The sequence below is a fragment of the Pseudochaenichthys georgianus genome, unplaced genomic scaffold (genome assembly GCF_902827115.2).
Source record: "Pseudochaenichthys georgianus unplaced genomic scaffold, fPseGeo1.2 scaffold_431_arrow_ctg1, whole genome shotgun sequence".
In the NCBI taxonomy this organism is placed as follows: domain Eukaryota; kingdom Metazoa; phylum Chordata; class Actinopteri; order Perciformes; family Channichthyidae; genus Pseudochaenichthys; species Pseudochaenichthys georgianus.
Genome location: NW_027262996.1, coordinates 143,235 through 156,390, shown reverse-complemented (window position 1 = coordinate 156,390; position 13,156 = coordinate 143,235). Strand labels below are relative to the sequence as shown.

The 13,156-nt window shown below is 40.5% G+C and overlaps 3 long non-coding RNA genes across 4 annotated transcripts; all 3 read left to right on the top strand.

The window, feature by feature from the left end:
* The first annotated feature begins 2,777 nt into the window (after positions 1-2,777).
* On the top strand, positions 2,778-3,753 carry LOC139433417 (uncharacterized). The gene is made up of 3 exons (XR_011642892.1): positions 2,778-2,875; positions 3,542-3,602; positions 3,687-3,753. It is a non-coding gene; the product is annotated as an uncharacterized lncRNA (long non-coding RNA).
* Positions 3,754-4,123: 370 nt separating this feature from the next.
* Positions 4,124-7,505, top strand: LOC139433416 (uncharacterized). 2 transcript variants are annotated; one of them, XR_011642891.1, is made up of 5 exons: positions 4,124-4,349; positions 5,009-5,087; positions 5,185-5,293; positions 5,567-6,796; positions 7,160-7,505. It is a non-coding gene; the product is annotated as an uncharacterized lncRNA (long non-coding RNA). The 2 variants fall into 2 exon arrangements; XR_011642890.1 differs by having other exon boundaries at positions 5,182-5,293.
* A 748-nt stretch (positions 7,506-8,253) lies between these two features.
* Positions 8,254-9,037, top strand: LOC139433415 (uncharacterized). The gene is made up of 4 exons (XR_011642889.1): positions 8,254-8,319; positions 8,403-8,467; positions 8,578-8,686; positions 8,974-9,037. It is a non-coding gene; the product is annotated as an uncharacterized lncRNA (long non-coding RNA).
* The last annotated feature ends 4,119 nt before the right edge of the window (positions 9,038-13,156 follow it).

Below are 13,156 nucleotides of genomic sequence, written 5' to 3'. Positions count from 1 at the left end.
ATAAGAGAGTAGGCAGGTTCTTTCCTCTCCTCTCACAGCAGTTCACAGGGAGGGGGGCTCCTGACTTAAGGAGAAACACATTGAGGCCTCAAAAAGGTGGTTATGTCAAAGCCATAGAATATGTCTGGTCATGTCATGGTCATGGGAAGGTGTGTCATATGCCATAGCCAATAGAATATGTTGGTTGGGTATAGAGGAGGTGTTTTTGGGGGTTTCTATCCGGTTTTTTGAGCATTAAGAGACAGGCTTTCTAGGATTTCGAGGGGTGAGAATGGGAGAAACCCCTGGAAAACTCTCTCCCGGTAAGCTCTGGCCCTCAGGGCTGGGTAAAATGTCTCTCGGTAAGGTATACCCGGAAGGCGTTATTAGTACGTACAGGAATCTTAGAACTAATAGTACTATTTAGATCTACCTGGAAGGCGTTATTAGTACGTACGGGAATCTTAGAACTAATAGTACTATAGATCTACCTGGAAGGCGTTATTAGAACGTACAGGAATCTTATGAATAACTCTATTTGGATCTGGGAAAGATGAGAAATATGAATTAAGGTTTTAGATACAAATATAACCCCAGCATGATATGTTGTATATGATTATAATGTGTTAAAAGGTAAAGACTCTGTATTAGTTTGGACCTATTTTTTCTTCAAATAAACTGATCTCACCTTTTGGACTGGGACAACTAAAAGAAAATCTGTGATCTCCTCTCCTGCTTCAAAGCTAAGACTGCACCCTGCCACACACACGTAGGTAGGAACACACCTCATTTACTGATATCAAAATCCTTCGGGATCGCTTAAACAGATTAAAAAGAGTTGTCTGAATAGAAACAGCAGTCAATTGAACCTGGTTCTTCGGGGAGTTAATAGAGGTAATAATAATATATTTAATTTATATAGCGCTTCTCATCTGCCAAGACAAATCTCGAAGTGCTTCACAACAAGGGATACTGATACACTTTGAGAGATTAAACAAATAATTGTAATAATAATAAGAAATCAAAAAATAAAATATAAAATAGAGTACAAAAATAAAAGTCGGAGATAGCGATAAAAATGGCAGTACTCCAGGTGTACCGTGCTCAAAGTTTATTGGAAGGCCTGCCGAAAGAAGAGGGTCTTAAGGCCGGTTTTGAAGACCTCGGTGGAAGGGGCAGATCTCAGCTGATCTGGGAGGGAGTTCCAGAGGCGCGGGGCGAATGAGCAGAAGGCTCGGTCTCCCATTGTTTGGAGACGTGTGCGGGGGATGTAAAGAAGAGGAGCGTGGCTGGAGCGGAGAGAGCGGGTAGATGTCTGGGTATGAATGAGGTCACAGAGGTATTTTGGGATTTGTCCATTCAGGGCTCTGTACGTGAGGAGCAGAACCTTGAACTGGATCCTGTAGTGGACTGGGAGCCAATGTAGTTGCAAGTGCAAGTATGGGGGTTATGTGTGCGGACCTTTGTGTACCGGTGAGAACTCTGGCTGTGCTGTTCTGGACAAGTTGCAAGCGGTTGATGGATTTGGCTGGGAGACCGGAGAGGAGTGCATTGCAATAGTCTAGTTTTGAGAAGACGAGTGCATGAACCAGTTTTTTGATGTCATCAGTTGAGAGTGAGGGCTTCAGTCGGGAAATGTTTTTCAGGTGAAAGAAGGAGGTCTTGGTGATATGTTTGATGTGGGCTTGGAAAGACAGAGTGGGGTCAAACCTTACACCGAGGTTGGTGACAACGGAGGAGAGAGGAATGAGCTGACCATCAAGGGAGGGGGTGATGTTGGCGGCCTTGGCAAGCTGGTCGGTGGTGCCTATCAGGATTGCCTCCGTCTTGCTGCTGTTGAGGTGAGATCTTGCTGACGTTGGTGGATCTGAGCCAAGCAGTAAACTTACATAGACTCAATAACTTCGGTCAGGTCAATTAGTAGGTCAGAGTAATTTACCGGAATAAATTATCAGGACCTCACCTACTCTAAACAGGGCACAAGCCATTTTCACCCATTTATTAATTATATGTTTTACATTTGAGTGTTTCCTATCCCCTAGACCTCCAGGGATGTACACAGTTTAATACTGGCAACTTCTTATTATGGGAAATACGAAAACGTCTTTTAAAACTACAATTCCCAGTAGAGACGTGCCATAGATAGAGAACATGTTGCGAAACACAATAGCCAGCATGTGTAGTTCTGGGGACGGGGTGGGGGAGGGGGGGACGGGGTGGACCCGTTCAAGTCCAGTTTTTGACAGTCTGCCGTGGTTCCATCCCATTTCAAGTGCTGTTCGACGCTCGGCGTAAACCCTCGGAGCACACTCAAACATCCAATCACAGAGCTTGAGGACTATCACGGGGTTTGTCAAGCGATGCGGGGAGAATACTTACTTCCGGGTGTAAAATTGTCTAAAGCAAATGAGCTGCTCCGACCCTCGGTCCTGACGGACTCCAACTTGTGTTTATTAATCAAACAAATAAATAAACACAAGGATAATTATGTGTTATTGTTGAGTAAATGGAGAATTGCACAGGGGAAAATAACGTATGCCACAATTTTAGATGTGGATTTTGTTAAACTTATACGTTTGCACTGTGGACCAACACTATACATTGACGGGGAAGGGGGTAGCAATAAAGATAACACCATTAAACAGTTACACAACATAACAGAAATAATATCGATAGCAGCGTCCCTAGCAACCACCTTGGTAACAATGAAAACGTTGTATGGACACAATTTCCGAGAGGGGTCTGCCTGCAGACCTCCACTGTCAGGACAGTTCCGGTGCAGACCTCCAGTGTCAGGACACCTCCACTGTCAGTACAGGAAGTGACGATTCTGACGAACACGTTTTTTTCCCCGCCCACCGAACGACTCGTCTGATGGTTTTTGCAAATTAGTAAGGTAAGGTGCGTGACCTGTTTGCACTATCCAAAACAATGAATGCAGTCTAAATGTATTGTTTCGCAGACAAAACAAAATGTATCGATATAATATATATATACTTGCAGAGCATATCATTTGCTTATCATAGGCCACCTATGCCGTTATTATCATCAGCGGTAATAACAAAAAAGTTGATGGAGGCAATTTAATGCACTCGTTTACCGAGACATGGGAAACTGAGCACAAGTTTGTGATAAATGGAGACAAGCCGGTATGTCTTGTTTGCTACGAGGCAGTGGCATTGTGTGAGAAACCGTGTGTGTTTGCCGATGTACAAGCATGTGTTTTTGTTATGGTGTTGCAGTATAACGTGAGTCATGACAACTGGCGACATTCTATTATTTTCGTCATAGGAATCCGGGGCGTGTACATTGAGGAAAATAGGCATTTAAAGTTACATTGTAGTGTGATTACAAAGCCTGTACTTTTTAAAGTAAAATGTTGTATCAGTACTTCTACTTTTACCAAATTATTTTTTTACACAAGTATCTGTACTTCTACTTAAGTAAAGAGTGTGTACTTTTGCCACCTCTGATGGTGTGTGTTGTGCAAGAAAGAGGACCATATTGATCATTTTGATAGCGACCTGTTTAGATCTTCATACAGCTGTGTTTTTCCTTCTAGAAACCTTTCACAGTCAATACATCCTGGACCGTGGAAAGAGACGACTGGTTTGGTAATAGAGGTAATAGTATACCATTTGTATCATTTATATTCAACTGAAATGTCAAACCATAACAAAACAACTAAATGCTTTCTGACATGCTAGGGTTTCCCCAGGCAACTGTATGGGAATGACTGTGGCATCTTCATGTTGATGGTAGGCTACATTATTGGTCTGATTGAATTCTCTGTTGTTTTTAAGATAATAACATTAAAGAGCTTACGAAATGCTTTTAGCACCTGTTAGTGGGCTTAGTATATGATAGAGGTTGCATTTGTATTGTGGAATGTGCCATATGATTTTTTTATTATTGATCTATTTTTAATAAATCACGATTATAACAGCATACAAAAGTTGTCAGTTAGTAACAATCGTTCGTTGCGCCGGAAACATCAACTTCGGCCATTTCCGGCGGTGACGTCATGAGTGGAACACAGCTGAGCTCAGTCCCGTTTGAATGCATTGAAGGGCCAAATATTACGACAAAGGATGCACAGCAATAAGACGCCAAGAATAATTGGCAAGCGATATGTTTTATGGGGATGTGGGGCCGTCTCAACATCTGGTTATGGGATGTTTTTGTGGCCAAAAAATGATCAAATGTTGCGTATATGGACAAAACAAGTGCGTCGTACGAGGCGGACCTTTGCTAGACCAGGTAACCCGGGGTCGATGAAACCGACGATGTGTGGGGCAGCACATCAAGAGATCGTGTTTCGAACAATCAACAATGCCCGCTAAGGAGAGAGAGTAAACGCTTTCTCGAAGGTTCGTTTTGCTTTCTTACAACGTTACGTTAACTCAACCTTACGTTTGCCATGAGGCTATGTTACTTCCCTTAAGAGCTAGCTGTCTTAGCTAACAACAGTTAGCAGCTAACGTTTTCTGCAGTTTGTGTTTCCACTGAAAAACGTGATGTAGTTATTTAAGGGTAAGTTAACTAAACGTTATCTTACAAGTAGAGAAAGTTAAGTTGTGTTTAAAATCGTCAATGTAATGCACGTTAAAGGTTTTGTGTTGAGCATGAAGTTAGCTTTACTGTAGCTCACCAAAGGTTAGCATGTTAAGCTGCACTTTCTGTGGCAGCTCGCTTAATACAAAGAGGGATTTTGTGCTTCATTGTAAACTTTTCTTACAAATGTGTGTTAATCTACCTGAAATTGTAGGGACAGTTTTTTTCTACTCAACTATACAGACCATTGTTGAGGAGATGCAAAACATACTGTAAATGAGTTGGGTCTGACATACATGTTACTTTGCTGCTAAAAAATGAATCATTATCAGATGAGGACATCACCAAAGTGTGTGAGTCTGTCAGGGGATTTGATCTGTTCTTTGCATGTCGTACAGGGCCTGTACACACTGCTCTGGTATGAATTAAAAATATAATTGTAAAATGTATGTCTCTCGCTCTTGTCATCATTCAGGCTTTGCATTTGAACTCCTATGACTGGTTGCGGACTTGAAGGGAACGACTCCATGGCCTTCCTGACATCCAGGAAAAAGGTGAGATTCTAATCCATTTCAATGCCAACAGCAAGTCATTGTTTTTAACTTTTTTAATATGATTTTTTTGGGGCATTTCTGTTTTATTGGATAGTAGAGATCTACTGGAACCTAACACCAGAGAGAGAGAGATAGAGGGAGGAGATGATATGCAGCAAAAGGCCGAGCCGGATGGTTGCTGCTCCGTGTGGAGCGTGTTCTATCAGGTAAAGCACTTTGGTACCCAGTTATTTATGGTATTGAGTTTGAATTTAGCCTTTGGAAGGTCATTTCCTGAAAAAAACATTTATTTGTCTCAACATTCCTGTAATAATTTGTTTTTTATTGTTGATATTGTTTTGTTCTTTATTTTTGTTGTGAGAATCACTTTGAAATTGTGTAAGTGCTAGCTATATACATAATTATACTAATATTATTGTTGTTACCATCATTACCATTATTAAAAAAAAAATCTTTGTTTTCTTTATTTATCGCTGCAGAAAGGATCATGCCAGCCCACATCAAACACCTGATCAAGAACTTGTGAATCTTCAGGCAGAAAAGATGAAAACACCTGTTCAAAGTTCCAGTTTCCTGTACATGGAACCATGCCTGTCCTCTGTTCCACATGTCTTCAGTCAGTCCTGAGGCCTGTACTACGAAGCAGGATGTTCTCTTCGCGGCTAACTTCAGGGAAAACTCCGGCTTTCCGGTCCTACGAAGCTGGTTCTCTTTTTAGCGGGCTAGATCTCCATGGTAACTTATGCTGAACGGCTAAACTGCCCCGGAGCAGGTTAGGTTGCAGGCTAAGAGCTCAACTCAGTGAAAGCACTGCCTGCTGACCAATCAGAGCTCAGTGTGCGGAGTTTAAAGCGATCAAGTCATATTACAGGAGAAAGGAAATACAGAAAAGCTGCCGTCGCAGGAAAGACGGCCGGCAGAAATCACCGACTGTGTGAACGTGAACATTAATAGAATATCACCTCCATCTTCAGAGCAATCTGACTATTATAACATTAGCGTTAAGAAAGCTTACTTAAATATCGGCCACAACATAAGTAACCGGATCAGAGTACATTAAGTACAGTCCGCGGCATATCACTTCATAATATATCATATATCTCCTGATCTGAGTCAGCTGAGCCGTATCTGGCCGTGCAACACTCAGTGTCACATACTGTATGCAGAAGTATTATTTTAAGCAACACATTAAGTTGAGGAAACACTCGAGTCAAATGTAATGAAAGTCAGATCGTGTTTTAGACGGGGCAGTGATATCATAAACCTGTTAATGTACGCATTCAAACACTTGTTCTGTTCCCAGCTGTGTTCACCTTGCAGGTGCAGCTCTGTGGCTTTGATCCTGATCAAGTGTTTAAGTCATGGATGTTTAAAGTTTAACTTCTTCATATTTGACTAGTATTAAAGTGCACTTTTCATTCAGGAAGTATGACGCTGCGCTGTCGGTACGCTTCTCCATGTTTGTGATTGGTCGAATGCTCCAGATACCACCCCTTTCATGTGAACGCGCACCTAACTAGATAGGACACGGCTGGCTTGAGCGATCCACTTGATAACCCGCGTCGTAGGACCGTTTAGCAAGAGCACGTATGTTTTGGATTAGGCCAACCGGCTAACTCAAACATATCCAGGTTAGGTTGAACCGGCTTCGTAGTACAGGCCTCTGGACCCTATGACTCGGACACTAGTTCTACCAAGGCTTATTAGAGGTAAGAGTGGTAGGAGAGGAGTGGAGTTATCTTTGTATTTAGGCTGCAAGTCGACAAAGGTGATCAGATGCTAATAATGATCCGATTCATTTGATATTGATTGTCTGCCAATACCGAATCCTGATCCGATTCTTCTATTTCCCAGATAATACAGCTGCACCGTGTACACTAGCTCTATTTGTTTTTGCCATTGTAATTCACCATAAGCAATTGTTGACTGTAACGTCTAGACTCTATGCCAACCAACTGTAATTTGTAATGTATTATACTTTAACTGTTCTGGCAACCACAGCAGCCCAAATGTTAACGTAAATATTAAGTTTTCTTTTTACAGTGTACTTATATCTGTACATTTCTTTTCAGTTTGCTTCAAGAAGTGGCTTCAACAGACAGAAGTGCAGGTCAGATTGGGAAAGGCTGGACGCTACACAACGGGAAACATTATAGACATGAACAAGGAAAAACAACAAACACTTTCTTTGTTGCCTTGTTCTTATCATACATAGTGTTACGGTTTTTGTTACCATTTAAATATTGAATTCTATGTATTACTTTTATTTTAAATCAAATGCACCGGTTTTAGATAATATATTTATTTTGATGTGTAGGTTGATTTGCAGGTTGGTTGTTATTTGTATAATTATTGTATTGTTACTGTGTATTTTATTATATTAACTAGCTATTTATTAAATTAAAATACTATTGTGAACACTATACAATGTCTTTATTTTGTAGATACCAGAATTCATGACACAATGAATCTTTGTAATATATTTATGTTCTCTTGTTTAAATAATCATACCAGTATTTAATGTATGCTGGTCACCTGGAATCCTGGTAAGCTCCCAGCAGGGTATATTTAATACTATTATTAAACATAAGCTGGTGATAGATGGATAAACAACAATTTACAACAGCCTGACCAGCTATATGTATCTAAACTGGTTATTTCAGCAGTCATTATTATTTATTTACTATTTTTTGAGAATCTCTGAATTTTAGTCAAATGTATATACCAGTCTCTGTTCTGTTGCCTGAGCCAAGTTTGCCTGCTACATTACGTTACGATGTATTATTATTTATTTACTATTTATTGAGAATCTCTATGAATTAAAGTCAAATGTATACCAGTCTGTGTTCTGTTGCCGCATCGGATCTCCGCCAAATGAGTCTTGTCTGTCACTCGATTCTGTCTCCAGAGTCCGACATCAGCCACAGAGGTAGTGTATTATTCAACAGGTGTTCTACTCGTGACGTGCGTGACGTCACTAACCGGCGAAAGCTGTTTTGTTCGGAGCGGTCGTGTAACATCGGAAGTGAGCATGGAAAGTTGTAATAAACCACGATTTATAAATACTGCGGGCATATTGTCATGAATGACATGATTTCCCATTAATAATAGTATATATATTATCGTAATAAGAACAGTATTGTCCTTCATTTCGTAAGCTCTTTAAATTATATATTTTCTTTCATAGTATGCCCTTTACACCATACTAGATGCACCCTATGATTTCACTATTGTAAGTTGATCTGGTCATTTAAAGTAAACTCAAAATCCATTTAATCTGACATACAGTGATAATATATTTCTTTCCTTTTTTAGACTGACATGCCAGCTTTGCGAAAATGGTGGTGTGTCATGCTAATGGAGAATTTCGACCTCGGAAGGTGAGACCACTAAAATGTTGACGTTAGATTAACTTTGAAATGGTTAAAAAACACAATGTTATACCAACAGTACCTGTATTTGTTTCTTTATTTAACCCTTTTTATTTGAGTCATGGCAAAATGTTTGCCCACTGGACAGAGAAATCTAAAGCCCTCCTGCGAGGTGAGGTGCCTCCAGTGTTCAGAATGAGGAAGAGGAAGTTGGATGACATCACGGAGGTCAGATTTGCATTGCAATCTATTTCATTTAAGTTGTGTTTGTATCTACTCTCACACTAAAGCTTCAATTTCATTATTTGTTTCACCACTCTATATTTAAATATATATGTATTTTGTCAATATTTACTGCATTTATTCTTCCTCGTGGTATCAGTATTTAGGACGATGTTGGAGGACAGTCCTTAAACTAAAGAATATGTTGAAAATAGCATACTTTACTAAAAGTATGGTAGTTCATGGCAATAGTCCCTTGTATTTTGAACATTTGAAGTTTTTTTGTTTTTTAGAAAGAGGAGCAACTTCAGCCTCATCCAGCTGATGTCTCAGTTGGAAAAGATGTGGAGAAAACAATGGAAGTGTAGGCTTGTTTACTAGTTATATACATCATATCCAAGGAGGACGCCCTTTCCTTGGGTTAGTCTGCCAAAAAGCTACTTAATGCTTAATATGTATCAGTGGGTATGATATATTTTCTCTTTTCCGTAGCCAACATCTAAGATCGTGCAGGACTGCAAGAAGGCAGCAGAATGGGTGGTGGCACACAAACATTTGTGCACCAGGGTGCATTTGCCCGATGCAGTGAGCATGGGGGAAGCACAACTAAGAGAGGCTGTCAAGCTTTGGGAGGAAAAGCCTGACGAATGTGACGAGGATGAGATGGAGGCAATCTTGGAGCCATTCAAGTTTAGGTTTAAACATATGGAAGACATGTGGACCTTCTTAAACGAGATCAGAGACAAAAGAGGGTATCTGGCATTCTGCGAATGCATTTCTGTTTGAATAAAGGGCAACAGGAAGTTGGAACACTTTGTCAGTTTTTGTGTGTTTTGCTTTGTTTTGTTTTTCAATGAAGCATTTGATAATTCACCTTGATTATACCATGAACACCACAGAGGAATTTTGGTTTACTTTAAGATAAGCCTTTTATTGTCTCCCGCATCACACCACAAGGGCAATTTAGGAGTCCATCAAGGGGATCTAGCAGAAGAAATAACTACCAAATATGAAAATAATTGACATTTTAATACACAATGGAATCTAAAATGGATATAATTTATAGCAAATTGTTTAATATGCAGATTATTAATCCAATAGTGCAGTAAAGGGAGAAATAAAGTATGTAGGAGTGAAGTGAAACAGTCTATTGTAATAGCAAACAGTAATTAGACTATAGAGCTGTAACATAATTATACATAACATTTTCAGGCTTATGACATAAATAAGAGGCAAATAATTTTAAGAAAATAAATATGGTTTTAACTAACTTCTACTGCCCTCTTAAGTGGTGTCATGCTGACATAGTTAAAATATCTGGGTATGGGTCGCGTTTGCCATTCGATCAGTGAGGGGAGAAAAATGCAACAAAAATTGTCAAAATCCGTTAATATATGGATGAGTGGGGGGCGGGCTGGACACAGGCCGTGGGGGGACACCCGAGACCGGGCAATGTCCCCGGTAGAAACCGGGTGAAATAGCCCAAAAAATAATAAAACCGGGGAAAGTGGAAAAAAGTGTCCGAAAATAGGCACTCGTGAGGAGAGCAGAGTCCCCTGTCAACTCCCGTTACATTCCTCCATGGTGTCATTTGAGCGAAAAACTTTTACGAGAACCAGGCTGGGGGGTCAAAAGGGCTTGACCAAGGCCGACCCAAAGTGCACGGTGAGCGGACTCATCACCTCCGTGATGAGTCTCCATTGTGATTCAGTGGGCGGGGAAAAAAACGTGTTCGTCAGAATCGTCACTTCCTGTACTGACAGTGGAGGTGTCCTGACACTGGAGGTCTGCACCGGAACTGTCCTGACAGTGGAGGTCTGCAGGCAGGCTCCCATGCAATTTCCTGAAGTAATCTTCGTAATAACTTGCAAACTAAAGATCTTGTACATCCACTACACACATAATCTGAAATAAAAACTCATATTTCTCGCATCAAATTACATAAAAACGTATTTTAATGGCCAAACTAACCTTAAAATAGGCATTTTCCACCAAGAATAAAACGAAGTTCGGCCATGTTTCTTTTTTCTAGCCAGTGGAATTAATGATGAAAAAAAACGTAGGGATCCTACAATTTCAGAGGCGTTTTTGTAGAAATACTACGTCCTAAGTTGTGTACCAACGTAGTTATTACAGTTTTTTTTTTTTTGTGAGACTGGGTTGGTTTATCGGATAAAGTCATTAAAATACCAAATTGATCATTGAGTGGCAGCCTTTTTTTCATTATTATATCATCGCCCGAGGGTCACAAGTGGACTTTAATCCTAATATTTTTGTAATTATTTTAATTTATAGCATTTTTTTTATTCAAGCTGTACATGACATTTATTTTTTCGTTTTTCAGATGTAACCTCGGCAGGTCTAAAAGGACCTGGGAGCAAATGAGAGTCAAATACAAAAACATCATTCAATCTGGTAAGTTTCCCTCTTTTGGGATCTTAAAAATACTACTACACTAAACTACACATTTTGTATTGCTTCAATTAGTCTGTGTTTCATAACTGTATAGGAAAGCGGTCACATTTTTTCCCAATTCTTGCAGCCAACAGGAAAATAAATGAGCAGAGGAAGACAGGAGGGGGCCCTCCTCCGCCAGATTTCACCCCTGCCGAGGAGCTGGCCCTCAGCAAAAATGCGGGTCGGCCCTTGATGGTGGAAGGGGGGGTCGCAACTGACCCTGGTGGCAGCAGCTCACACCACCTTTTTATACAAGGTAAGAGTCAGGGAGCTTTAAACATCTGGGATGCTATAAAACACAATTATATATCTATTTTTGTGGGAGTAAGTAACATGTATTTTATTGTTCTGCAGATGATGGGGAGAACGTGGTGTTGCTGCCCCCCCCAAATCACCCACTACCTCATACAGCGGTAACGTAACCTTTGGAATGTCGTCCTATATGGTCGCTGAATATGGATAAAATAGACCATTTACATGTCTTCTTTTTGTCAGGAGTGCCTGGATGATGATGAGACGCTGTCGGTCTGCTCAGAGAGAGCTCTGGCGGTACACTTTAGTATTTTGTTATCAATGATATGAAGTTTTCAATTTGCCCTAACACAGACAGAGAGGGTGTGGACACGTTGCTTTAATTGATTCTTTCTGATTATTTGCACATGGTGGTGGTCTGCACATGGGACAAATAACTACTATTGAAAATAAATGTGCTTTGCTCAATTTGCAGGAAGAAGGAACTCTTCCTCCCTCGCAGCCTGGGCCCTCGACATCTAGGCCCTCGACATCTAGGCCCTCATCACGACAAGTCATTAATTAAACTCAATTTAAAAGTATAGTCAACTTTAAAATGGTCAGCTTTCTTGCTGTGTAGTGTTAATTTCGTCAGCTATTTTTTTATTTAGTTTTAGTCTTAGTCCTGTGTTAAATTTCCTATTTAGTCACCTTCATCCTGTTTTTATTTAGTCAAGTTTTAGTCGACTAAAAGTCTGAGCATTTTAGTCTTATTTTAGGCAAAGAAAACTAATTATTTTAGTCTACTTATTGTCAATGACAACTGTTGAGTCTTTTTTAGTCATCAGATTATATAGAACATTTCAGTCAAACTAGTCTAGCCAAAACCAATAATTTGTCAATTTAGTCAAACGTATTTCACAATAAGATTATATCTTGTCCTTATTTGATGAAAAACACAGTTTGAATGATTAAGGCTGCGGCAACACGAGGACGAATTCGGTCGTTTGCGTTACTGTTTAGTGTCATATAGACCGTTCGGCCACACGAGGACGACCGAATACGGCACTAAACGACTGAGGAAACGATAACGGGTCCCAAGGTGGATAGAAAGGCATACGCAACTCTCTGGGGGGTCAAACGGCTCCGTGTGTGCGCCCTATCCGAACATTTTCAGATCACTGATAGTGATTGCGCAATAGCCCCGCCTCTCCCGCTCACCTCCGCTTCCCCCGCGCCATTGCTGAAGTGTTTCGCCACCAACAACAACAACAATGGCGGATCGCAGAGTTGCTATCGTGCTCCGGACGCTATTGACCATGCTACAGTTGTTTGTGCAACATCTACAGCAATAATGATGAGGCAATAGCCCCGCCTCTCCCCACCTCTGCTGCTCACCCCCGCGTCAAAGTAAACTGCACCCTGAATTCAGATTATTTATCTTTCTCTCGATATGGACCTAAACGCGAGTGAAGTCTAATCTGACAGGACGGAGACACGCAGCTCTGCTCACCTGCAGCTCCTCCCGTTGCAGCAAAACACACACTTCAAGTCAGATCATCACCCTTAGCTATTTTAATTACCTCTCAAACTACCTAAACTAGTTATAAATATGTTTATTTTTACTGTCGGCCGGGTCACTGATTACTGGATGAGCTGCTGCATGAGACAGACACTGACGCTGTCCGAAGAGAGGGAGGAAAAAGAGAGGCTCTGTGTATTTTATTATCATATTATATAGAGTCGTTATTCATTTGTTTTAAAGCTCAATAAATAACAAAGAAGACC